The 24,272-nt window shown below is 47.3% G+C and overlaps 1 protein-coding gene across 5 annotated transcripts in view; it reads left to right on the forward strand.

Annotated features, from left to right (window-relative positions):
* Positions 1-24,272, forward strand: part of TLN2 (talin 2) — a 481,872-nt gene that overhangs the window by 94,572 nt on the left and 363,028 nt on the right. The window contains exon 1 of one of the 5 annotated variants that reach the window (XM_062206052.1): positions 19,505-19,523. The exons of the other annotated variants lie outside the window; for them this stretch is intronic. The gene's annotated coding sequence lies outside the window, so the exon portion shown is untranslated. Of the gene's footprint in view, positions 1-19,504; positions 19,524-24,272 lie in introns of those variants that run through there. 5 annotated transcript variants of the gene reach the window in all.

The raw sequence follows: 24,272 nt of genomic DNA on the forward strand, positions 1-24,272 counted from the left end.
AGTCTCAAACTGGTGCCCATATAGGATGCTGGCACTGCGGGCATCGGCTTTACCTGCTATGCCACAGTTCAGGCCCTCCTTTGCTATTTCTTTATTTACTTTTATCCCAAGTAAATACAGCTTTCCAATGAGCAGCTCCCGCCTGAGGTTGATGACTTTGGAACACCGGATCCGAGCAGACCCCTTATGTGTGCTCACAGTAGCAGCTCCTGGGGGAGTCTGAAGGGTGCCACAACTCTCTGCTTGGTTAAATCAGAGAAACCCCTTGGCCTGCACTAGCCGTGGTGACCTCATACCTTTCTCCACTGTTGCACTCAGCTGCTCAAGGCTTCCTGGCTCAGTCTTGCCTCTGGTACCTGCGAGGTGATTCAGAACCCTCAGCTGTTCAGGTGCCTTGGAGGTGGAAGTGGGGCACAGTCACAGAGCCTGGGGCTGCTGTAAGTAGTTTCAGATGAGTTTTAGTATGGGGACTGTGGCTTCTTCAACAGATTGTGGAAACACTGTGCAAACTGAATCTGAGGTGTTTCAATAGACTGCAGTTTGAAAATAATTTCAAAGCTCACAGAAAAGCTGAAAGAATAAAAAGCACTTCAGTATGGCATTGTTTAAATTCATCAATTCTTGTTTTTTCTTTTAAACTTTTATTTAATAAATATAAATTTCAAAAGTACATCTTTTGGATTATAGCAGTTTCCCCCGCCATAACTCCCTCCCATCCGCAAACCATCCCATCTCCTACTCCCTCTCCCATCCCAGTCTTCATTAAGATTCATTTTTAATTATCTTTTTTTTTTTTTTGACAGGCAGAGTTAGACAGAGAGAGAGAGAGAGAGAGAGACAGAGAGAAAGGTCTTCCTTCCGTTGGTTCACCCCCAAATGGCTGCTATGGCTGGCGTGGTGCACTGCGCCGATCCGAAGCCAGGATCCAGGTACTTCCTTCTGGTCTCCCATGCGGGTGCAGGGCCCAAGCACTTGGACCATCCTCCACTGCCTTTCGGGCCACAGCAGAGAACTGGACTGGAAGAGGAGCAACCACGACAGAACTGGTGCCCCAACCGGGACTAGAACCCGGGGTGCCAATGCCACAGGTGGAGGATTAGCCTAGTGAGCCTGCGGCGCCGGCTAATTATCTTTATATACAGAAGATCAACTTAGTATATACTAAGTAAAGATTTCAGTAGTTTGCACCCACACAGACACATAAAATATAAAGTACTGTTTGAATACTAGCTTTACCGTTAATTCACATAGTACAACACATTAAGGACAGAGGTCCTACATGGGGAGTAAGTGCACAGTGACTCCTGTTGTTGATTTAGCAGTTGACACTCTTATTTATGACGTCAACAATCACCCAAGGCTTTTGTCATGAGCTGCCAAGGCTACGGAAGCCTCTTGAGTTCACAGACTCCAACCTTTAAATTCGTCAATTCTTTTTTTTTTTTTTTTTTTTAAATTTTTGACAGGCAGAGTGGACAGTGAGAGAGAGACAGAGAGAAAGGTCTTCCTTTTGCCGTTGGTTCACCCTCCAATGGCCGCCGCGGTAGGCGCGCTGCGGCCGGCCCACCGCGCTGATCCGATGGCAGGAGCCAGGTGCTTCTCCTGGTCTCCCATGGGGTGCAGGGCCCAAGCACTTGGGCCATCCTCCACTGCACTCCCTGGCCACAGCAGAGAGCTGGCCTGGAAGAGGGGCAACCGGGACAGGATCGGTGCCCCGACTGGGACTAGAACCCAGTGTGCCGGCGCCGCAAGGCGGAGGATTAGCCTAGTGAACCGCGGCTCCGGCTGTGAATTCATCAATTCTAAATGCTTGGCCTTGCTTGCTTTGTCAGTTAGGGGTTACAGAGGGTCTGGTTTTGAACATGTAAAAGTTAGGACATATCACGCCCCTTGATCAGGGCATGTCTTTCCCAGCAAGGTTGTTCTTTTTTGTTGTTGTTGTTGTTGTTATTTTTGACAGGCAGAGTGGACAGTGAGAGAGACAGAGAGAAAGGTCTTCCTTTGCCGTTGGTTCACCCTCCAATGGCTGCCGTGGCGGGCGCACCGCGCTGATCCGATGGCAGGAGCCAGGTGCTTCTCCTGGTCTCCCATGGGGTGCAGGGCCCAAGCACTTGGGCCATCCTCCACTGAACTCCTGGGCCACAGCAGAGTGCTGGCCTGGAAGAGGAGCAACCGGGACAGAACCGGTGCCCTGACCGGGACTAGAACCCGGCGTGCTAGCGCTGCTAGGTGGAGTATTAGCCTGTTGAGCCACGGTGCCAGCCCTCAAGGTTGTTCCTTTTAAGAATCAGAGTTAAATTAGTCAAAATGGGACATGTGATACTTCCATCAATCATGAAGTTCATGTCCAAGTTTGTCACTTAACACAACCATGTCCTTGATAACAGTTCTTGGCCTGCCCTGGGACAATGCAGGATTATACACACTGTGCCTGGTAGTTCTCTCTCTCTAGAGTCTCTTCAGCACGAGCAGGTCCTTTGCTTTTCTTTGTCACCCCGGCATTGATGTTTTTAAAGAATACAGGCCACTTACTTGGTGTCTTTTTGAGTTTGTGTCTTTTCTCATGGTTAGATGTCTCCGATTTATGTGTGTCATTGATAGGAATGCTAGATAAATGATGTTGGGCATCCTTCTTGTATGCAAGGAAGCATATGGTGTCACTTTGTTCCATTATTGGTGAGGTTAGCTTTGATCCCTTGATTAATGTGATGTTGCATTTGCATAATTTCATCTGTCTGTTCTAGAGGAGCTGAGAATTTAAAAGCAGGCTTTTCTGTTTTTTTTCAGATTTATTTAATTATTTGGAGGCTGAGATGCAGGGAGAGACAGAGACAGACACTACAGACAGAACACAGGAAAAGAGAGAAATATCTTCCATCTGGTAGTTCACTCTGCAAATGGCTGCATCAGCTGGGCCAGGCTGAATCCAGGAGCCTAGAACTCCATCTGGGTCTCCCATGTCGGTGGCAGGAGCCCAAGCACTTGAACTATCTCCTGCCTTCACGGGCATATTAGCAGGGTGCTGGATTGGCAGCAGAGCAACCAGGACTCAAACAGGTGCTCATATGGGATGCTAGTGTCAAAGGTGGCAGCTTAACCCTCTGTGCCGCAATGCTGGCCCCTAAAATCAGGAATTTCAAGGGAACATTTTCCTTCTCATAGAATGTCTGGCTTGCCAAGTGCTTTCCTTACTTTGAGTTTTCCTGAAGTGAGCACTCTTGGTCTCTGCAGAGTGAGCTGTTGAGTACAGGTAGGAAGGCTAATGTCCACAGAAGCTGACGTCCTTGTGAGGCATACGTTGCCTGAGCCTGGAGCAAGCGTGATCTCTTCCCCTGGGACAATGGTGAGGTCTGTACTGGAGAGAAACACCAAGGTGGTGTGTAGAGTGGGTTCCTTTGACTGCATCACGACTGTGCTCGATGTTTTGGAATTTCCAGGAGTAGAAAATGTAAATTAGAATGTGGTGAGATCTCTTCCTACCACTTTTTTTTTTTTAAATTCTATTTATTTTCATTTCATTTGAAAAGCTAAAAGACAGAGATGGACAGAGATCTTCCATTCACTGGTTCAATCTCCAAATGCTCACAACAATTAGCTAGGCCTAAACCAGGAATCTGGCATTCGGTCCCATTCTCCTACATGAGTGGCAGGGACCCAGCTACCTGAGCCATCACCTGCTGCATCTCAGGGTGTGCATTAATAGGAAGCTGGACTTAGAGCGGAGCCAGAACTTGAACCCACGCACTCTAGTATGAGGTATGGGAACCCCAAGCAGTATCTTACCTACTGTGCTAAATTCCCACCTCTTCCTTGTACCTTTTTGATGGTTTGGTAAATGTCAAGAGACTACAGCCTTCTGCCTCTGCACTCTCTCCATTGTGGATCTCTCCTCCCTGGCATCAGCTTGTTGGCCTGTTTGGTTTGATTGGCTTGCATGTTGTGTGTATGTATTGGGCTGCTTAGGCACATCATGGTTGCTCTTTGCCCGACTAAGAGATTCCTGAAGAAGGGACTCTGAGGGCTCAGGGGCTGCTGTGTGGGAAGGCTGGGCTTCTGGGAGCCCTGCGAGTTGTCAGTTTGGTTACAGTTACTCTTGTCCTGGGCTGGTGCTTCTCAAACATCTCCCGCTTATGAACTGTTTTTTTTTTTTTTTTTTTTTTACAGGCAGAGTGGACAGTGAGAGAGAGAGAGACAGAGAGAAAGGTCTTCCTTTGCCGTTGGTTCACCCTCCAATGGCCGCCGCGGTAGCGCGCTGCGGCCGGCGCACCGCGCTGTTCCGATGGCAGGAGCCAGGTGCTTCTCCTGGTCTCCCATGGGGTGCAGGACCCAAGGACTTGGGCCATCCTCCACTGCACTCCCTAGCCACAGCAGAGAGCTGGCCTGGAAGAGGGGCAACCGGGACAGGATCGGTGCCCCGACCGGGACTAGAACCCGGTGTGCCGGCGCCGCAAGGCGGAGGATTAGCCTAGTGAGCCGCGGCGCCGGCTATGAACTGTTTTATGTTGGGCATTTGACCTTGCTGACCCTGGTGTATTCTGTTCCCTTGTGTCATTACAGATGCAAGCGCAGTGACCATGTGTGATCCCCTTCTGGATCAGCAAAGAAAATAGTATTTTATAAAATAGGGTCAGTGACTCACAGATGATGCATGTACATTATGAGTAATGGTGTATGTTGAGTATCCTGCCTTGTACACTTTTAAAAAGCTAGAGGGACATGTAAAGTGATGACACAGCACTAGTGTCAGCATAAGGACCAGCTGGGAGCAGGAGCCAGAATCTGGAGGTGGCTCAGGTGAGATGTGATGAATTACTGAGGTTGGCACAGAGGGTTGCTGAGGGAGTCTAGCTGCTGGCAGCAGTGGGGACATCTTCTCAGCTGGAGAGTTCTGGGAAGGCCTGGCCAAGCACTGGGTCTGAGCTCAGCCTGAGAGGACTGGGTGAGGATGGGAATGTGATGGGTAAGAGCTCAGGCTGAGAGGACTGGGTGAGGAAGGGAATGTGATGGGTAAGAGCAGGCAGTGGTTAAAGGCTCATGATTTGGTGGCAAAAGCTTATCCTCACAGACCCCTGGCTAGGTCCTCTGGGGTGAGACTGTGGGAATGACTGCAGATTGGCCAGGATTAGAGGTTGTGGGAGCAATGTGAGTAATTATTGAGCTATTATTGCTCAGCCTTGCCAATGTCAACAGACTTGGATGAGACTGCTTTTCAAATTCTGTCCGATGAGACATAAATGAAGGTCTTTATACTGTAGTACTGTTGCTGGGGTGATGATTTTCAGATTACAATGATCAACCCAAAGCTCTTAATTGAACTCAAGATACTTAACAAGCCTAGCACTGTGATGGCTTTCTATTGAACTGATGGTTTAATCCTGAAAGGAAGACAGGAAGAACATCAATGTTCTACGTCTAGTGAGACACAAATGCTCATCCTTACAAGTACAAATGCAAACTCTGTGGCTCCGTGAAAGATGTTAAGAGTGGACACCAAGACCCCCTTCTCTCTTTTCTTTATTTTTGCTGAAATGGTCCTTTGCTATTTTCAGTCTCAAATACCAAAGTAAACCAACTAGATATATATCAAACACAGATGGAACTTTTCAAACACACATAAGTTTATGGGTCCCAAATAATTTAGCAATTGGTCTCTGAGCACCTTTAAAAATAACACTGTGGGAGTTGAGCACTTGGTGCAGCAGACTGAGCTGTTGCTTGGAACATCTGCATCCCATATCAAAGTGGCTGGTTTGAGTCATGGCTACTCTGTGCTTCCAATTCAGCTCCCCGCTCATGTGCCTGGGACACAGTGTATGATGGCCCAAGTACTTGGGTTACTGCCACCTGTATGGAGGACCTGGATAGAGTTCCAGGTACCTGGCTTCAGCCTGGTCTATGCCTAGCTTATTGTGGGCATTTGGGAATGAACTAGCAGATGGAAAATCTGTGTCTGTCTGTCTTTCTGTCTTTCCCTGTCTCTTCTTTTTCTCTGTTGTTTTGCTTTTCAAATGAATACATCTTTAAATGTATTTTTCTTTAAATCACGTTGTGAAGCAATTCTGTCTAAGAGATATCTCCTGCTGGTTTGCACATAGATGTAGTTACTGGAGAAACCTGTAGCTTGTGGGTCCTGACTCTCCTTTTCCAAATACCAACTACTCCACTGTACTGGTTTCCGTGCTTACAGATATTTGGTTCTCTTCCCTTCAAAGGACAAAGCCCAGTTCTCTTTCCTGTAAGTGTGGGCTGGACTTAGAAGTGAGGAGCTAATATATAGAAAGAGTAAAGAGGAAGTGATAGTGGTGACTGCAGAGACCAAGTCATAGGAAATACTGTGGCTTTTTCATTGTGCTGTTCGCTGAGATAGGAGAGTACTTCAGCAAGTTTGTGGTTGCTGGGCAAGGATTTTGACAGCAAAAGATAAGTTTGTATTGGTGCAAAAAATTTGTGAAACCCATGCATATGGTGAAAATTCATGGGAAGTACCTATTATGGAGAAACAATATGTATGGCTTTTGAAATTTTTTTTGCACCAATCTAAGCTTAGCTTTTAATTCCATTTTTTTCCCCTATGAACTTCTTGAAGTCCCCTCATCAGCCAGATGCTGTGTGGTGAGGACAGTGAGGCAGCCCCTGCAGGGTCCCACATGGCAAGGAGTCATGTTTGTCAACACTGTGAATGCATAAGTTGGGAATGGGTCTTCCAGCCCTGGTGGAAATCTGAGGATGAATGCAGCCCCTACTTGCATTCTGAGTGCAAGTACTTGCGACACCCACCACGCTAAACCCTCTCCAGTTAATAACCTGGCGTCTGAGATAATGTTTATTTTAAGCCACAGCATTTTGGGGTAATTTGTTATGCAACACCCACAGTCAATAGTAGACTGTACATAGTTGGCTGTGATTTTGGTGGTGTTGTAGTCAGAATCAGCAGCATTGAGTCATAATCCACAGGCATAAGTATTATTTTGCAGCTTCGCTTTTGAAGCCATAGCTAACATGATAGACAGTATTTCCCCTGATGTTTCTTTTAAATATCACATTGACTTATGGATTTGGGATTTGTTTCCTAAGTATTTTTTTTTTTTTTTTGTACAGTTGTTAATGCTTGAACTTCTCTGAGGGGGTTATCTCTGCGTGACTTGGGATGTGTTTGTCCTTGTCCTCAGAGGAATTGGCAATGACAGGAGGCTTCCAGAGCATCCCAGAGACAGCTGGCTGGGAAAATAAATCTGCCTGGGTATCCATTCCCAGAGGTTGTGCTGGGATTGGAATAGGAGTTGTAGGCAGCTTTGAGAAAACTGGGTTTGGGGACAGTAGTGTCTTCCCTACAAAGATATTAATAATGTAGTTCCTTATCTTGTGCCTTGCCATCAACAGAAGCTTCTTGGGGTGTGTCAAGGTGCAGCTACGTGTCACTTGATTTTCTATCTTGAGAATTTTTGCACATGGAAGGGGCTTTGGCCAGGGATCTATTGCCTTTTTTTCCCCCCCTCCACTGAGTTTTCTGTCCTGATGCAGAAATGCTAGATAAATGAGGTCTGGGGGAGTCTTGGTGGGGAGGAAGTGGGAAGGGAAGCCGAGGTCGATGGACTTAGGCTGAAGATGTCCCGGAAATGCCGAGACTAAGGTTTTGAGAAGAGCTGCGGTAAACATGAAAATGTGATGGTGCCTCATTTATTTGTTATCTTCCTGAAGTAGCATTCAGAATGAGTGAGCTTTCTGAGACATTGATGATTTTTAGTTTTTCTTGCAAGCATCTGAAACATCTTCTGTGAAAGTGCTTTCCTGGTTGAAGAGGTGTAAATAAATATTTTTGTTTTACCTTTTCTTTCCTTGTGACGTAGGATTGTGTGCTCGGCCTGTCAGGGTGGAGGTTCTGGGCCTCTCTTTGGTGTCTTTCCCTCAGTCTGCTCAGGGGTCCTGATACCTGTGCTGTTGAAGTAACACCATAGTTTCAGGCCACGACATACCCTGGAACCAAGTGGGTAGATTCTAGGCGAGGTAGATTCAAGTGGCCCACTTCTCCACTGACTCCCAGTGTGTGGACTTCATGATGATGGTTGGTTTTGCTATGTGGAAGTCTTTTCCAGTTGCTCAGGCTTGATGGCTCTTCTGTCTCCACCTCTTAGTTTATAGAAATGTCACTGATGGCACAGATAAGTCAAAGTCATTGAGAGAAGATTTTGATTACTTAGGTCTCCCTTGTCGGGCAGGGTGGTCAGGATGCAAAACGTAGGAAATGGGAAAAGACCAAGGCCAAAGCCATTATTGGAGTTTCTTTGGGAAGGAGAAAGTCGTGCAAACAGACAAGGATCAGCTGGTCTGTAATCCCAGTGGGCTTGTTAGTGCAGACAAGGGGTCCCTTGCTTGGGGAGTTACTCCGAGGAAAGCATTTATTGACTTTTAGAGGTTAAGTGTGAAGGTAAAGTTCCCCAAAAGAAGCTGCCTCGCGATTAAGCAGCCTGCCAGGACTCCCCTAGCAGGAGTCAGGGGAGCGTTCAGGATGCAGAAAAGAGGGAATGAGAGGGCCCCTCCTGCTCTGAGCACATGCGCCTTCACACATGGTGTTCATGTGGCACAGACTGGGCCTGCTCCTAGCACATGCACCTTCACACATGGTGTACATGTACCTCAGACTGGGCCTGCTCCCCATACATGTACTTCACACATGGTGTTCATGTACCTCAGACTGGGCCTGCTCCAGCACATGCACCTTCACACATGGTGTTCATGTGACTCAGACTGGGCCTGCTCCCCATACATGTACTTCACACATGGTGTTGAGTATGTGATTCAGACTAGTCTTATGCAGATTTTCTTGTGTGTCGTGGTCTGGGCCCCTCTGAGTGCTATATTGCAAGATAAGCAACTTTACTCTCTGCCTGTGTTCCCATGCCCCTCTTCTGTCTAAAAACCATACTCTTGGATAGAGGCTTTGCCCTGTAGGGATGGTCTGTTGCATGGTACTTGTCCCTGTGATAATGGAGGGAAGAGGGATGCTAGCTTGGTGTGATACTGAGATAAGGAGACAAGGCATGTGTGGGGAGGCTATAGACTTCATCTCTCAGAATTGGCCAGTCCTGGGGGGGGGGGGGGGGAAAAACCAAAAACGCTTGTCTCAGTGTATGGCTCCTAAAAGCCAGAGTGGCAGGAATGCAGAAACAAGGGTGGGTGTTGAATGTAGCAGTTAAGACTGGGACACCTGCATCCCATGTCAGAGTGCCTGGGTTCCAGTCCCAGCTCCACTCCGAATTCCAGCTTCCTGCTAATGGACACCCTGGGAAGCAGCATGTGATGATTCAAGTACTTGGGTCCTTGCCACCCACATGGGAGACCCAGCTTGAGTTTGGGGCTCCTGGATTTGGCCTGGCTCAACCTTGGCTGTTGAAGGTATTCGGCAAGTGAACTAGCAGGTGGAAAAATCTGTCTCTTTTTCTGCTTTTCAAATAGAATGCGGGCAAATAAAAAGTTACAAAAAGAATACAGAAAATATGAAAATAGTTCATCTAATTGACCTCATGATAAGTGAATGCCCAATAGACAAATCCAGACTCTTGAGAATACAGGGAACCATGGTTTGGTGATGGCTCGCTGGGTGTTGAGAGTGTCTGACTTCCAGACAGTAGTCACATGGCTCAGGGCTCTTTACCCCTTGAGCTCTCATGGCGTGGTGTCTGGCAGCTTTGTAATGGTGGGAGCCACACCTCATTACCTGCTTCCTCCTAGAAGGAAGGTTCTTCAGCCCTCAGTGGAGGGTGTTTCCTGTGGTCTTTTTCTGTTCAAAAGGTCCTTTCATGCGGGTGAAGACTTTTTTTTTCCACATGAATTTCTTTATTGAATTACATCATTTAAAATTCAATTGTGTAAGGACTGTGGGGCTAGTGCTGCGGTACATTTGGTTAAATCATGGCTTGCAACACCGGCATCCCACATCAGACTGCCTGCTCTGTTTCTAATCCAACTTCCTGCTGATGCACCTGGGATGCAGCAGATGATGGCTCACATTCTTGGGTTTCTGCTACCCAAGTGGGAGAGCAGGAACTCCTAGAACTTCAACTTCAGCCTGGCTCAGCCTGGCTCAGACTTGCCATCTGGGGGGTAGATCTGCAGATGGAAGACCTCTGTGTGTGTGTGTGTGTGTGTGTCTCTCTCTGTCTGTACTTCTGTCTTTGTTGCTCTGTCTTTCAAAAAACATAAATAAATCATTTTTTAAAAAGTTTAGTAGTAAAAGTAATAAATGGCACTCATCCATGGCAGGTGAACTCTGAACTCACAAAGGCTAACTAGGCAGGCAGATGGCCTCTGGAACTGAGGCAGTGGGTTGGAGTGCCTGTAGGGACATTGTTTTCTCCACAAAAATTGTGTATGTGTCTGCCAGTGCACTTATGAACAAGCTAAGTTATTTAGATACACTTTACAGTGATCTATTATCAAAGTAATAATTAAAATTATAGATAAATTAGGAAAGTGAGTAAAATAAAGCCATGCTAATATCTCACCATGTGGGGATAGCCTCTGTGTTTAGAATTACAGATGCTGCAGTGCATAAATTTCCTTTTGTGATTCTTTCTCCAGAACATTTTCCCCTTTAGATTCAGAATGTCCAGAAGTTGTGAAATTCATAAATGAAAATGTGCAACTGAGTTTCTATTTTGCATTCATTTATTTCAAATAATTACTTTCTCTTGTGGTGGAATTCTTGGAATCACAGATTTTCACCATAACAGAGCCCACAGAATTGCACAACAGAGGAATCCCTGAGATCCCACATGAAGATTGGCTTTGGGAAAGAGCATCAGAGCACGGGGTCAGGTTGTGCAGGTCTTGAGAACCCAGGACAGTGGTATGTGGCCTCTCTGTTCGAGGCTGCGGGACTGGACGGATTGAAAATGTGGAAAGAATGAATGCATTTGGTTTGTGCTCTCGCCTGCCTTCTTTGGGGTGCTGAGTAGGATGTTTGTAGTTCATAGCTGGAGAGCCAGATAATGACATAAATCATGCACTGGGAAGTCTGGTCCCTGAACAGCTGTCAGCCAGCTGCTGCGCTGGCAACAGGCAAACAGTGAGTGTGTTTTCATCTGAGAATCTTGAATTGTGTCAGAAACAGCAGAGCTGTGCTCCGAGATGCTTGTTTCATGTTAACCTGAGTTCTAATCCTGCCTCCACTATATCATGGGTATGTGTGTACAAAGCAATTACGAAGCTTCTGAGCTTTGGTTTTCTCAAGTGTAAAATGCTGGCCACAAGGCCATCCCTGATAGGATTGTTCCAAGATGGGCATTAGGCAACATATAATGCAGATAAAGCACTGGGTTTGTAGTAATCACTGCATCGGCTCCTGCCCTCCCCCTGCTGCTGTTCGATGGCCTAGATGATGAGTTTGAGCAGGTTACTACCAGGCATGATTCTGCCCTAAGCTTATCTTATCAAAAGACCCCAAGAATCTGCATGGCACAGCCCCCTTTTTTTGTTTTCTACCACATAAGAATGTAGTTCCACATAGGATGGATGAAAGCCAATACAATTAGGAGCTGGCACTGTGGTGTAGTGGGTAAAGCCACTGCCTGCCATGCTGGCATCCCATATGGGCGCTGATTTGAGTCCCAGCTGCTCCACTTCTGATCTAGCTCTCTGCTATGGCCTGGGAAAGCAGTAGAAGATGGCTCAAGTCCTTGGGCCCCTGCACTCATGTGGGAGACCCAGAGGAAGCTCTTGGCTCCTAGCTTCAGATCGGCCCAGCTCTGGCCGTTGCAGCCATTTGGGGAGTGAACCAGCAGATGGAAGACAGACCTCTCTCTGTCTCTCTCTGTCTCTGTCTCTCTCTCTCTCCGTCTGCCTCTGCCTCTCTAACTCTACCTTTCAAATAAATAAATAAATCTTTAAAAAATAAAAAAGCTAATACAATTAGACGATACTCCTTGTCGAAAGTTGGGAGGATACTGGGATCCAGATGTGTTTTCATTTAATTTTGTTTTTTAAAACAAGATCCCATTTTCATTTATTTGAGAGACAGAGCAAGCTCCTATCCACTGGTTTGCACCTCAAATGTTTGCAATAGTAGGAGCACAGCAGGGATAGAAGCCAGGAAGTCAATCTAGGTCTCCCATATGGGTGGCAGAGGCCCAATGAATTATACTGTCGCTGCTCTCTCCCAGGGTGGTCTTCGGCAGGAAGCTGTTGTTAGCAGCCAAAGCTGGGAATTGAACCCACACACTCTTGTGTTGGACATAAGCATCTGAACCACTAGGCTAGCAGAGGGGTGCAGCCCACCCTGGCCTCAGTGGTGCTGGGATTCTCAAGCACACAAGTACTCCTAGGGACCTGATCTCCTAGGAGGCCAAGCAGGTAATGAGTTAGTAGTTTTCATGTGAACTTTTATCTTCAGTGTTTTTGCTTTTTATTTTAAAGATTTATGTATTTATTTGAAAGGCATAGAGGACTGGAATTGTGATACGGCTGGTTGGGTTGCTGCCTGCAATTCTGACATCCCATTTGAGTCAGGCTTGAGTCCCAGCTGCTCCACTTCCTATCCAGCTCCCTGCTGCTATGCTTCTGGAAAGACAGCACATGATGGCACAAGTACTTAAGCCCCTGCTACCAGGTGGGAGACCAGGATGGAGTTCCAGGTTCCTGGCTTTAGACTGGACAACCCCCAACCATTGCAGCCATTTGGAGAATTAGCCAATGGATGGAAAATCAATCTCTGTTTCTGTCTCTCTCTTTTTCCCTCACCTTCTCCTCTTCTCCCTGTCAGATAAGTAGAATAAATCTTTAAAAAGGCATAATGAGTGGAAGAGAGATCTTCTGTCCTCTGATTCACTCCCTAAAAGGCTGCAACAGCCAGCACAGGGCCAGGCCAAAGCTGGGAGCCAGGAACTCCATGGTGATCTCCCACATGGGCAGCAGGAGCACTTGGACATCTTCTGCTATCTTCCCAGGTGCGTTAGAAGGAAGCTGGATCAGAAGTGGAGTAGCCAGATCTTGAACCAGCACTCTAATAATGGGATCAGCCTAACCTGCTATGCCACAACACTGGCCCCTTCTTCAATGTGTTTAGTGTCACCCTGAGTGGGTGTTCTCCAGTTGAGGATTTTGTTGGGCACAGCCACAGTCTGCCACTCAGCAGTGACTTTCCCCAGGCCTGGGGGCGTGGACCCAGGGTTGAAATTTAATTACACCCTCTGCTTATGTATTGGACCTCAGCTGCTGGCTGGGTCTCCGGAGTTTTAAACAAAAGCGGGAGCCCCCAGAAGTAGATTAGGGAGCTGTGCATTGGAGCAGGGCCTGTGTGCATGGAGCAGATGTCCGACTGTGAAAGGCTGCATGACCTTATTTAGAAAAATGGCTATACTCTGTTAACCCTTATTCCCTTAAGAAGGAAAAATCATTACATGGCAAAGGTTCAGGCCCCACTGGGGATTTGCTGGATGCTTCTCCCTTGTAAGAGTCGTGTTTCTACAGATGTAATAAAATTATCAGTAACTTCTTATTCTCCCCTCACTCATTTTAGGTGGAAAAAAAAAAATTACAGTCCAGTCCCTGCTTCTTGCGTATTCCAGGACTTGTCTCTCTTTAGTTGTAGCAATCAAGGATAAAGATGATTTGGTTTTTTAAGTAAGAAGAGCAAAGATGTTCATCTGAAAAGACATTGCCTTGAGCAGCGGCCTCCCTCCCAGCAGGCTTTGATTCGGTACTGGATAGTGGCGAGCGGATGCTAAGCAGATTCAATCCATACAGAGGAGAGGTGCTGGTGGCCTCTTACAGCCTGCGCAGCCCCTGCCAGCGTGGCTGGAAGGCGGTCTGGTAGCCCGTGGAGTCTCTGCAGTCACCCTGCCATCACACTGTCCCTGTAGCACTGTGTGCTTCTACTGCTGAGCAGGGTAAAGGGCGGGAGCTTGCTGAGCTGTGGTGGCAAGACCCTTGTGAACACAGGCTCGTGTACCTGCTAGTAGGCAGCCGAGGACTCCTGAGCCTTCCTGCCTTTCACTACACTTGCAAGTAGATGTGCGAGACATCTTCAGTCTCACAGCTAGAAAACTTGGCTCCTGGAGGACAAGATGCTGTTCATCCTGTTACTTCCAGTCATTTATCTCTTATTCATTGCTTGATAGGATTACCCTCCCTGGACCCAAGGAGAGAGGGATGAGCACGATAAGAGTGGTGTGCGGGAGGGATTGTAAGCTGCCCTGCTTTATTTTTGAGCAGTCACATGTTGAGGAAGCATGGGGGTCTTTGTCCCCAGAGCGTGCACAAGAGAGGAGTGGCTCTGCATGTTGACCCTGACTGCGACCCTCCTGAAACCAATCTCGGGAAAGCCTCTCCTGGGAAGGGCTTTTCCAAGCTGAGAGGTCAAGTGGGGCCTCTCTGTTGAAGTTACCCTGCCCTCGCCAGCTAAGCACGCCTAAAGCGAGGGAGAGCGAGCCTCAGAATGGGCTGGAAGCCCTGGGGTGTTGGGGAGGTGTCAGGAGACGAGAATTTGAAGTGCCTTGGTAAATGGAAAGCGGGTGCAGGAAAATATGTACGATTCAGATGTATCAGCTCTTAAAACCCGGGGCAGGTGGTATTACTCCTCCTTTGTCCAGAAGCAGTTTTGTGTGTCAAAGCCCTGAAGGACCACATTCCTCCGGTCCCTTTTATTAACAAAATTATCCTCTGCAGGTGGGTGTGGCTGGACAGCCCTTTCAGGATGGAGCCTAGAGGTGCTGCCGGGGTAATTGCACCTTGGCCCCTTGGCTTCTTGCCAGTCTCTCATCATATTGACCCCTTATCTGTAATTTTTAGATGTCCTGCCCCCGCCACCAAATTCCTTTTTTCCTCTTTGTGTGTTTAAGAAGCTAAACAGACTGTGAAAATGATCTCCGCACTGGCTCTGGGAAAGCAGTCACAGTGGCTGGAAAGGGTTGAGGTGGATTCCATTCCCAGTGTCAGCTCACCCAGGCTGTCTGGGCGATGTCATGGTAGAGTTGACCAGTTTGGCATCCTTTTCCTGACTCAGTATCCCTGGGGGTGTCTCAGGCTGCCAGGTTTTTTTTTTTTTGTCTGCTTATTTTTTTAAGGTTTATTTATTCTTCTGAAACGCTACAGAGTTAGAGTTAGAGGGAGAGATAGAGATCTTCCGTCCATTGGTTCATTCCTCAAATGGCCACAGTGGCCAGGACTGAGCCTGGCTAGAGACAGGAGCCTCATCATGGGTCTCCCATGTGGGTGCAGGGGCCCAAGTACTTGGGCCATCTTCTGCTGCTTTCCCAGGCACATTAGCAGGGAGCTGGATTGGAAGTGGAGACCCTAGGACTCAAAGTGGTACCCACATGGGATGCCAGCATTGCAGGCGGTGGCTTAACCCACTCCACCACAGTGCCAGCACAAGCTGGAAAGGAACTCCTTTCCTGGGGTCAGACTGGGTTGATGGGGGTCACAAGCCTGGTTGTACCTCCCAGTCACCTGTAGAGCTTGGAAAGGAATTGAAGGGACCTGATCTCCTAGGGATCCTGTTTGAGTAGGTTTCAGGTAATGCATATTCTTAAAAAGCCCAGCTAAAGATGGTCCCCGCCACTCCAATGGGAGACCTGGATAGAGCTCTTGGCTTCAGCATGGCCCAGCCTTGCCTGTTGTGGCCATTTTGGGAGTAAACCAGCAGATATAAGATCTTTCTTGTTCTCTGTCTCTCCCCCTTTCTCTAAAATTCTGCTTTTCAAATAAATAAAATCTTAAAACAGAGCTCTGTGGGTGATCGAGTGCATGACTGGTCAGGACCGAGAGTATCTGCCCTCTTCACCTTCACCAGTCACCTGGCAGGATCTGCATCGCCCTTGAGCTTCTCGGGCACATGGCGTCCTGCGACAGAGCCCACTATGTTCACGAGGTCCACGGGTTGTTGGTTTGCACGGGGAGGCAGAAGCTGCTCCAGCACAGTGTGTGCCATGATGCTTGCGTGGTGGTTCCTGGAAAGGTAGTGTCCTCCCTGTACACTTATGTGTCGTGGTTACTAATGATGCCCTTCCTCCTACAAGGGGGCCAGCATTTGCCCAGGATGAATGTTGAAAACAACTACAATGCAAATTGACTTTTTTTAATGGACTGTGACCAAGGTTTGACTTCTGAGTTGTCTGACCTTCTATTGTCCAGTGCACATAGAATCCAACAGTGCAGTTCATTTAAATACCATTCATTTGTCCTGTGAGCTGTGTCCTGTAGGAATCTAGGAGGATTTTTTTGCAGTCTAATTGTACTATCCTTGAATCTGGTTGCTGTGCTGGGACCCAGATTCTGGTGATAACTACCCCCTGCTGCACCCCTCCTGCCTCATGTAGAGCTGATTTCTTCCTCCTCTGCATTGTGATTTTCTCTTTCTTTCATGACAGTCACTGCACTTGGCCTGTTATGCTGGAATTTTTTGTTGACATTTCTGACACCCATGGGAATGGGACTCATTTTTATTCATAGCTGCATCCCCTATGTTCAGGGCATACGGAATGCACAGTAGGGATTCCAGACGTGTTCATGGAGAGGAGGAATGAGTGCATGGTGGGTGATGATGGAGAGTTCCCGGTGTGCCTGGAGTGGAGATAATAGTAATACATTTGGGTTCCCCCCATTCCTCTGGGTAGAGGATGAGAGCCATTTCATTTTCTAATTGAAATTATACTACTTGAATCTAGAGGTTTAAATTTATGAAGGGGAAACAAAATTAGGTGCAATATATGCACTTCTGTATTTAGAATTCATTTATTTATTTGAAAGGGAGAGTGACAGAGAGGGAGAGACAGAGTTCTTCCATCTGCTGGTTCATTCCCTCATGTGGCTGCAATGGCCAGGGCTGGACCAGGCTGAAGCCAAGGACTTGGAGCTCCATTTGGGTCTCACATGTGGGTGGCAGGGGGCTGAGCATGTGGATGAACTTCAGTTTTCCCAGGCACATAATCAGGGAGATGGATCGGAAGTGGAGCAGCCAGGACTGAAACCAGCACTCTGATAAGGGACACCACTGTCTGAAAGCAGTGGCGTAATCTGCTGCCGCACAACGCTGGCTTTGTGGGTGGACCTGTAAGTAATTAGGTTGTCAGATTGCTCACTGAACACCTCTGGGTGATTTGTTTGCCTGTTGGCCCTTTCCTTAGCTGGACTCACAGTTCCCTGCTGTCCTGTCCCATGGTTGCGGAGCTTTGGTTGATGGCTTTTTTTTTTTTTTTTTTTAAGATTTTATTTTATTTATTTGACAGGCAGGGTTACAGACAGTGAGAGAGAGAGAGAAACAGAGAGAAAGGTCTTCCTTCCATTGGTTCACTCCCCAAGTGGCTGCAACGGCCGGAGCTGTGCCGATCCGAAGCCAGGAGCCCGTAGCCCCCTCGGGGTCTCCCATGTGGGTGTAGGGGCCCAAGCACTTGGGCCATCTTCTACTGCTTTCCCAGGCCATAGCAGAGAGCTGGATTGGAAGAGCAGCAGCGGGACTAGAACCAGCATCTATATGGGATGCCAGCGCCTCAGGCAGAGGATTAACCTAGTGCGCCACGGCGCCGGCCCATTTGATGGCCTTTAAAAACTGTTCCTTAGTATCCCAGCAACCAAGACTGACAGCCACAGGCCACTCAGCGATTGCAAGAGCCTCTTGACAGCCAGAGTTCCATTGCTGAGTGTTGTTGTATGTGGAGAGATGCTGCAGTCAGCTTAGCATAACGTGGAGCAGGTTGCAGCTGATTCAGAGTTGGACATTCGGGAAGGCCTCTGAGGGCTGCCTGAGGTGGTAGGGATGTGGGTGCTCTTCTATTATTCAGCATCTGGCCTCTCAGTGCTGATGCCCAGGCACTAGCAATTTCTTCCCCACTGCGTTAAAACTGAGGAAAGATCCATGCTGCTTGTCTTCTTTTTTCTTTTTTTTTTTTTTTTAAAGATACAATAGAGAGAAAGCAAGATTGTCCATCTACTAATTTACTTCCCAAATGGCTACAATGGTCAGGGGTAGGCCGGACTGAAGCCAGGAGCCAGGAACTCCATCCTGGTCTCCCACGTGGCTGCAGGGGTCCAGGGACATGGGCCACCTTTTGGTCCTTTCCCCAGGCAGATTAGCAGGGAGCTCGATTGAAAGTGGAGCTGCCGGGACTTGAACAGGAGCTCAGAAATGAGATACTGGCATTGAGGGCAATGGCTTAACCCATTGCACCATGACACCAGGTTCCATGCTTCTTGTCTTCATGGAGAAATTTAAAGTGTAGAATTTTATACCTGTTAAAAATAAAAGACTTAAATTTGAGAATTTTAACATAGGGGCTGTCATCCCAGGGCAATGAGTTAAAGTTAAGCCACTGCTTAGCGGATGTGCCGACTGATAAGTGAGGTTTGCCACAGTCTACTGCTCCTTAAAGTGCTACGTTTTCTCCAGACTTAGAATCACACCTTCAAAATGGACGATGGCCCTTGTTGCTTTGTCCTGTAGAGAGAAAAAATGCATCAGGCCATGAAGAGCTCTCGCTACTGAGGAGAGAGAGCTCATTGCCTCAAGTTACTCCATGTATAGGGAGGCACCATTGCCCACAGCAGGTGGCCACGGTTGCTATGGATGACAAAATGTCAGCTAGGTTCCAGGTGGGCAAGAGCAGAGTCTGATTGACCTTGGTCCTTGGTGATGAAACAGAGCCAGGGCCATAGGGGGCAGATATACGTCCAGACAAGGGGAGAAAGTGTTATTAAACCAAACACCCACTGAAATGGCTGAGGAAGGGCCGACCCTTTGGTACAGCACTTATGCGTCTGCTTGGGACGCCCAATTCAGAGTGCCTGGGGTTGAGTCCGGCTCCACCCCTGGTTCCAGGTTCACTGCTAATGTGCACCCTGGGAGGCAGCAGGTGATGACTTAAATATTGATGTGTTCCTGCCACCCAGCTGGGAGACCTGGATGGAATTCCTGGCTCCTGGCTTTGGTCTGGCCCAACCCTGGATCTTACTTGTAGCTGAGGAGTGAACCAGCCATTGGAAGATCTCTGTCTATCTGCCTTTCATATAAATAAATAAAAAGTTGTAAAAAAATGACTGAGAAAGATCTGAATGTCACTGAGGCAAGTCAAGGCTATATCAGTGCCCACTTGGAATTGGGATCAATGTGAAACTCCTTCTTTGAGGGAGCGCTGTTGGGAAAGGAATTTTTGCCTCAATTGAGTAACTTTTCCCTAGTATTTAATATGCATAGTCTTCTTGAGCAGTTAAAGATGTAGAAGAAAGATAGCATTGTTTAAAGACAGTTCTCAGAGGCTGCTCTTGGCCTTCTCCTGTGAGTGTGCAGGCCCCACCACAGCCCATATGTCAGCATGATGTGTTTGTTCAGAATTTGGTAACCTGAGGGGGCCTGCAGTCTTGCCAAGCACTTCTCTTGCTCACAAACTGTGCCACTGAAAAATGCGTCTTGTGCAAGTTTGGGAGTTTAGAAATAGTCTGCTTAGAAGGGCACTGTGCTGGAGGGCAAGTTAGAGACCATCCAGTGGATAGAAGACAAATGATCCTTTTCAAAAGGCTGAAAGAGCCTGGGACAGGTAAGCCTCCCTCTGTTCATTGTTTCAGAAAAGGAGGAACTTGGGTCTCCACTCCTTTGCTTCACTTGGCCCAAAGCAGTAGGTTGGGCCTCCCGTCTGCATACTCAGTACTCTACAAATCCCTTTTGTTCTCCTTTCTCCAGAGAAAATCACAGACTTTGTCTGAATTTCTCAAAGAGTCTCCAGCCAAGGCCAAGACTAAGGCTGGGGTGAATGCCCGTGAGTGGCCAATGAGAACTGCCATCATCTCCATTCCCGATGAGCTTGTACTACAGGAGCCACCCTACCATGAGGCTGCTGCATACTCTGGGTTGTTCTGTTGGCTCTCCAGAAAGGAAGGTTGCGTTGAGAAAACTTTGGTTCATGGTTACAGTTGTCCATAATTCCATCAACCCCTGACCGGTAGGGGCCACCCACTGTGGTGCGTGACACTGCATTCCCAAGTATTCCTTGGGAAGGAAGAGGCACAGTTAGAAGGACCCATCCACACTGGTGTGACTGAATCTTTGGAAGTTAATTTCTTTCTTTCTTTTTTTTTTTTTTTTGACAGGCAGAGTGGACAGAGAGAGAGACAGAGAGAAAGGTCTTCCTTTTGCCGTTGGTTCACCCTCCAATGGCCGCCACGGCTGGCGCGCTGCGGCCGGCGCACAGCGCTGATCCGATGGCAGGAGCCAGGTGCTTCTCCTGGTCTCCCATGGGGTGCAGGGCCCAAGCACTTGGGCCATCCTCCACTGCACTCCCTGACCACAGCAGAGAGCTGGCCTGGAAGAGGGGCAACCGGGACAGAATCCAGTGCCCCGACCGGGACTAGAACCCGGTGTGCCGGCGCGGCAAGGCAGAGGATTAGCCTAGTGAGCCGCGGGGCCGGCCGGAAGTTAATTTCTTTAATTGGTCATAGTTACAGGAGGAGGCTTTTCATGGTGAATGCTTGCATGCTCTGACTAGTGAAGGCTCACAGATATCTTTGTGGTTTTTCTCTAATTTTTGAATATCTATTTTGAAGGATCTCATAAGCCTTATTGACTGATTTTTGAGATGATTGTTTCCCATGTGGGGAACTAATGAATGGGCGTCATCTCCATGGAGGGTCAAATACTAAGAGCGTGGCTGCAAACCAGTGAAGCTGGCATTTGGGTACATTGATGTCAGTGAGTCCGACATGGAGGCCAGGGCATTGCTTTATGATCTTTGTGTTCAGCCCATGATGGACCCAGTGGGAGACCCAGTCACAGTGGCTCTGCCTTCAGGTATACGCTCCTTAGGTGCATGGATTAGAGGACGTTGCCACAACTTTGCTTAGCTGGGGGAAGCTTTATAAGGGTGGGGAGCTTACTCCCCTTGACAAGGCTGCTGCTTCCTTTGCATTTTCTTTTAAAAACAAGATATGCAATTTTTTTTCTAGAGAGAGGCTTGGTAGCTTGAATTTACTGCATTTGACAGCTTTCCTCAAATGTCTTGGAGACAGGTTTGCCAAAATACAACTGCAGAGTTCCTCGTGAGAGGGTGTGAAGTTATTTCTTAGGTTTAGGAGTTTCTGAGGGGTAAGGATGTCTGTGACATGATGGAGAAAACACTGGGTAAGGAGTGAGCTGGGATAGCAACCTGTGCTGGCTGCCCAACCTTGGGCAGGTTGTCCTGGGCTCTGGGCATCAGGTTCACGGCTAGAGCCTCAGATCTGGCTCTAAGTGTGGAGTCCTTAAACTGAGAACACCAGACAGGAGTCAACTGTACTGTGCTGTTGACTGCAGCAGTTACCACAGCTGTATTGATCCATAGACTAATGTTGTGTCATCTGTCGCTTGACAGCTCAGGAAGGGGAGAGATGGGTGTCATCTGGTGCCCTGGACTCAGGTTTGGAGATGGATTTTGGGAACACAGGGACACGCAGGCAGGCCGTGGGAACCACCCTCTGGAAGTTCAATGTGGAATGGAAAGGCTGGATGATAGATGGCCTGGGGCTTCTCTGTTTCCCCATCACCTCTGCTGCCCTTCCTTGATCCTGAACATTGGGTAACAACTTTGAGATCAATTCTTTGATTTTAGCAGCCATTGAACCCAGAGCTGGGTAGGAGGAAAACAGTTTTGAGAAGCCGGGGAGGTTGACTTTATGGCTCCATTGGCCGTGTTGTCAATATTGGCTGTTCACTCTTCCAAGGCTTTGTGTGTCGTGACCACATGCTTGGATTCATGTGGCCAGATTTTGAGCTCTGCTGTGATAGTCAATAAACTCTCTTTATAGCCATTACTATATATGTGGTGGTGTTTTTTTAATTATAAAAGTAATGTGTGTGCAGTATAGATGATCTATAAGATGGAGAGAAATACAAAGAAGAAAGTAAAGGTCACTCACTCAGAGTGAAACTGACAAACTCACCCTCATAGGACCTCAATCCTGGGGTCCTGAGCAATCCTGAGCAATATGTTCAGAACTAACCATCTACAGATACTGGGGATCAGTAGGACAGATCCCCATGTTACTGTGTGGATTGTAATTTTCCACCCTGAGTTTGAATACATGTCTTCCTCCAACTTTTAGCACTGACTTCTCTACTTCACCCAGATGTCCTTTATACTTTTAAAAAGTCCTAAGTAAGTGACTTTGTTCCTGTGGTGTGAAAAGGGAATCAAAATCCTGCCTTGCTTCTTCATTTTTCCCTTCTTGGAATTTTCCAGGCCTCTTGGTGGCCCTACATGTACCCTTGGTGGACCCTTGGCTGTGGTCTGTGAGCCCACATGGGCTGCCTGTCCCATTCCCTTTGTTGGCTCTTCTCCAGCTGGGGCCTTTCTAGGAGGTTTTCTTTTTTTCTTCTCCTGCTTGGATTTTTTCATTCATTTTGCTTTTTTGGTTCTTTTTCTTTCTCCATCATGTGAGCTTCTTTGAGAACCTGGAAGCCCCACTTAGCTCCCAGGAGCAGATGATCATCCTATTCCTAGGCTCATGCCTTCCCCAGTTGGTCTCCTCTCTGCTGTCAACCTCCCTTTGATTTTTGGTTTCTAGTGAGCTGTGCAATATCAAGGACCCTGGGATCTGAACTGGGGAGACTGGTTTAGCTTAAACATCTGCCTGTTGGTTGATCTGTTCATTTAAAAAAATTATTATTTTTAATTTATTTAATAGGCAAGGTCATATATATAGAGAGACAGAGCAGTATGTTCCGTATGTTCCAAATGGCCACAGCGGCTGGAGATGGGCCAGTCTGAAGCCAGGATCCAGGAGCTTCTCCCAGGTCTTCCACATGGGTACACAGGCCCAAGTGCTTGGGCCATCTTCTGCTGCTTTCCCAGAAGCATTAGCAGAGAGCTGGATTAGAGGTGGAGCAGCTGAGACTCAAACCAGCACCCATATGTAGCTTTACCTGCTACACCACAGTGCCAGCCCCAGTCTGTTCGTTTTTGAGCATTTTTCAGCCGATCAGATTTATTGCATGCAGGGCTCATGAACCAGCTGTGTCAAGTTCTAAGTTATTATACAGAGGTTGGCTGTCCTCCAGCTCTTCTTCCTTTCTTGACACACAAGGTGGCAGCTCAGATTTTGCTTTTAATGTTTTTAATTCTGATGCATACCTTGAATACATGGGAAGAGAGACTGTGTTTATGGGTTGGAAGACTTAATGTTGTTAAGATGTTCTCTTCACATATTGTTCCCCAGAGTGACTACCATCTCATGCAAAATTCCCAAAGGGATATTTGTTATCACTCATTTTAAGAAGTTGATGATAACATTTACATGGCCATGCAAATGATTCTGAGTAGCCAAAACAGTCTTGGAAGGAACATAGTTGGAGACTTTCCCCTGTCTGATTTCAAGGTTTGCTTTAAAGCTTCAGAAATCAAGACAGGGCGGTATTGGCACAAGGATATCCAGTGTTTAGATCCATGGAACAGACAGAGAGGTTCACATGTGTGTGGTCAACAGATTTTCATCCTAGGGGCCAAGGTGATTAATTGGGGGAATTGTTAGCTTCTCAACAACAATGCTAGAATAGTTCGGATTCCATGTGGAAAAAGGTGAACCTTAGGTTGAAATGACCTCAAGATCCCAGTGCAAATTATGAGGTTTCCTTCAGCCTATTCAGTTATTGTAAGGGGGAAGCCAGGGAGCCAAGGGCTAAGAGGGAAACCAGAGGACATAGTTGGTGTTTTCTTTATTTGTCCTTTTAGCTCTAGACCATTCCAAACACTGCCCCACTGCCCACTTTTTTGATTGGGAAATACTTTAAAACACACAAACGTATTTGGTAGTGGTTATCTCAGCTGGTAGTTTTTATTTCTCCCACCTTGTGTCTCTCTTCCTTCCTTCCTTTGAAAGTCCATCTTACTTGAGCTTCTGTACTAAGCTCACCAAGAGTTGTCTTAAAACTAATGGCATGAATTTTAAATCTTTTAGAATACACTGAGATATCTTAGTGTTCAAACAATTCAAGGACATTGTGTTTGCAAGAAATCCTGTTTAGCAGTGGTCTGTGTCCTGTGTTTCTGCCTACTGGAATCTACTGTCCCCAAAGTAGGGTCTGGGAGTGGGGACCACAGCGTTGGGCAAGTACTCACACACTCTTTCTTCTCTGGTGGCCCAGGCTGGAGCATTTACTGATCTTCTCAGAACTACAGTGTTGACTTGGTCACATTTTAGTCCCAAACGTTAATTAGATGATAGGTGAAACTTCAAATCTGTTTCAAGACTTCTTCCACATGCTCTGTTGAGGATCCATTTGTGATATCTGTAGGGAGCAGATTACAGGTTTCACAGCT

This window comes from Lepus europaeus, chromosome 11 (genome assembly GCF_033115175.1).
Source record: "Lepus europaeus isolate LE1 chromosome 11, mLepTim1.pri, whole genome shotgun sequence".
Taxonomy (NCBI): Eukaryota; Metazoa; Chordata; class Mammalia; order Lagomorpha; family Leporidae; genus Lepus; species Lepus europaeus.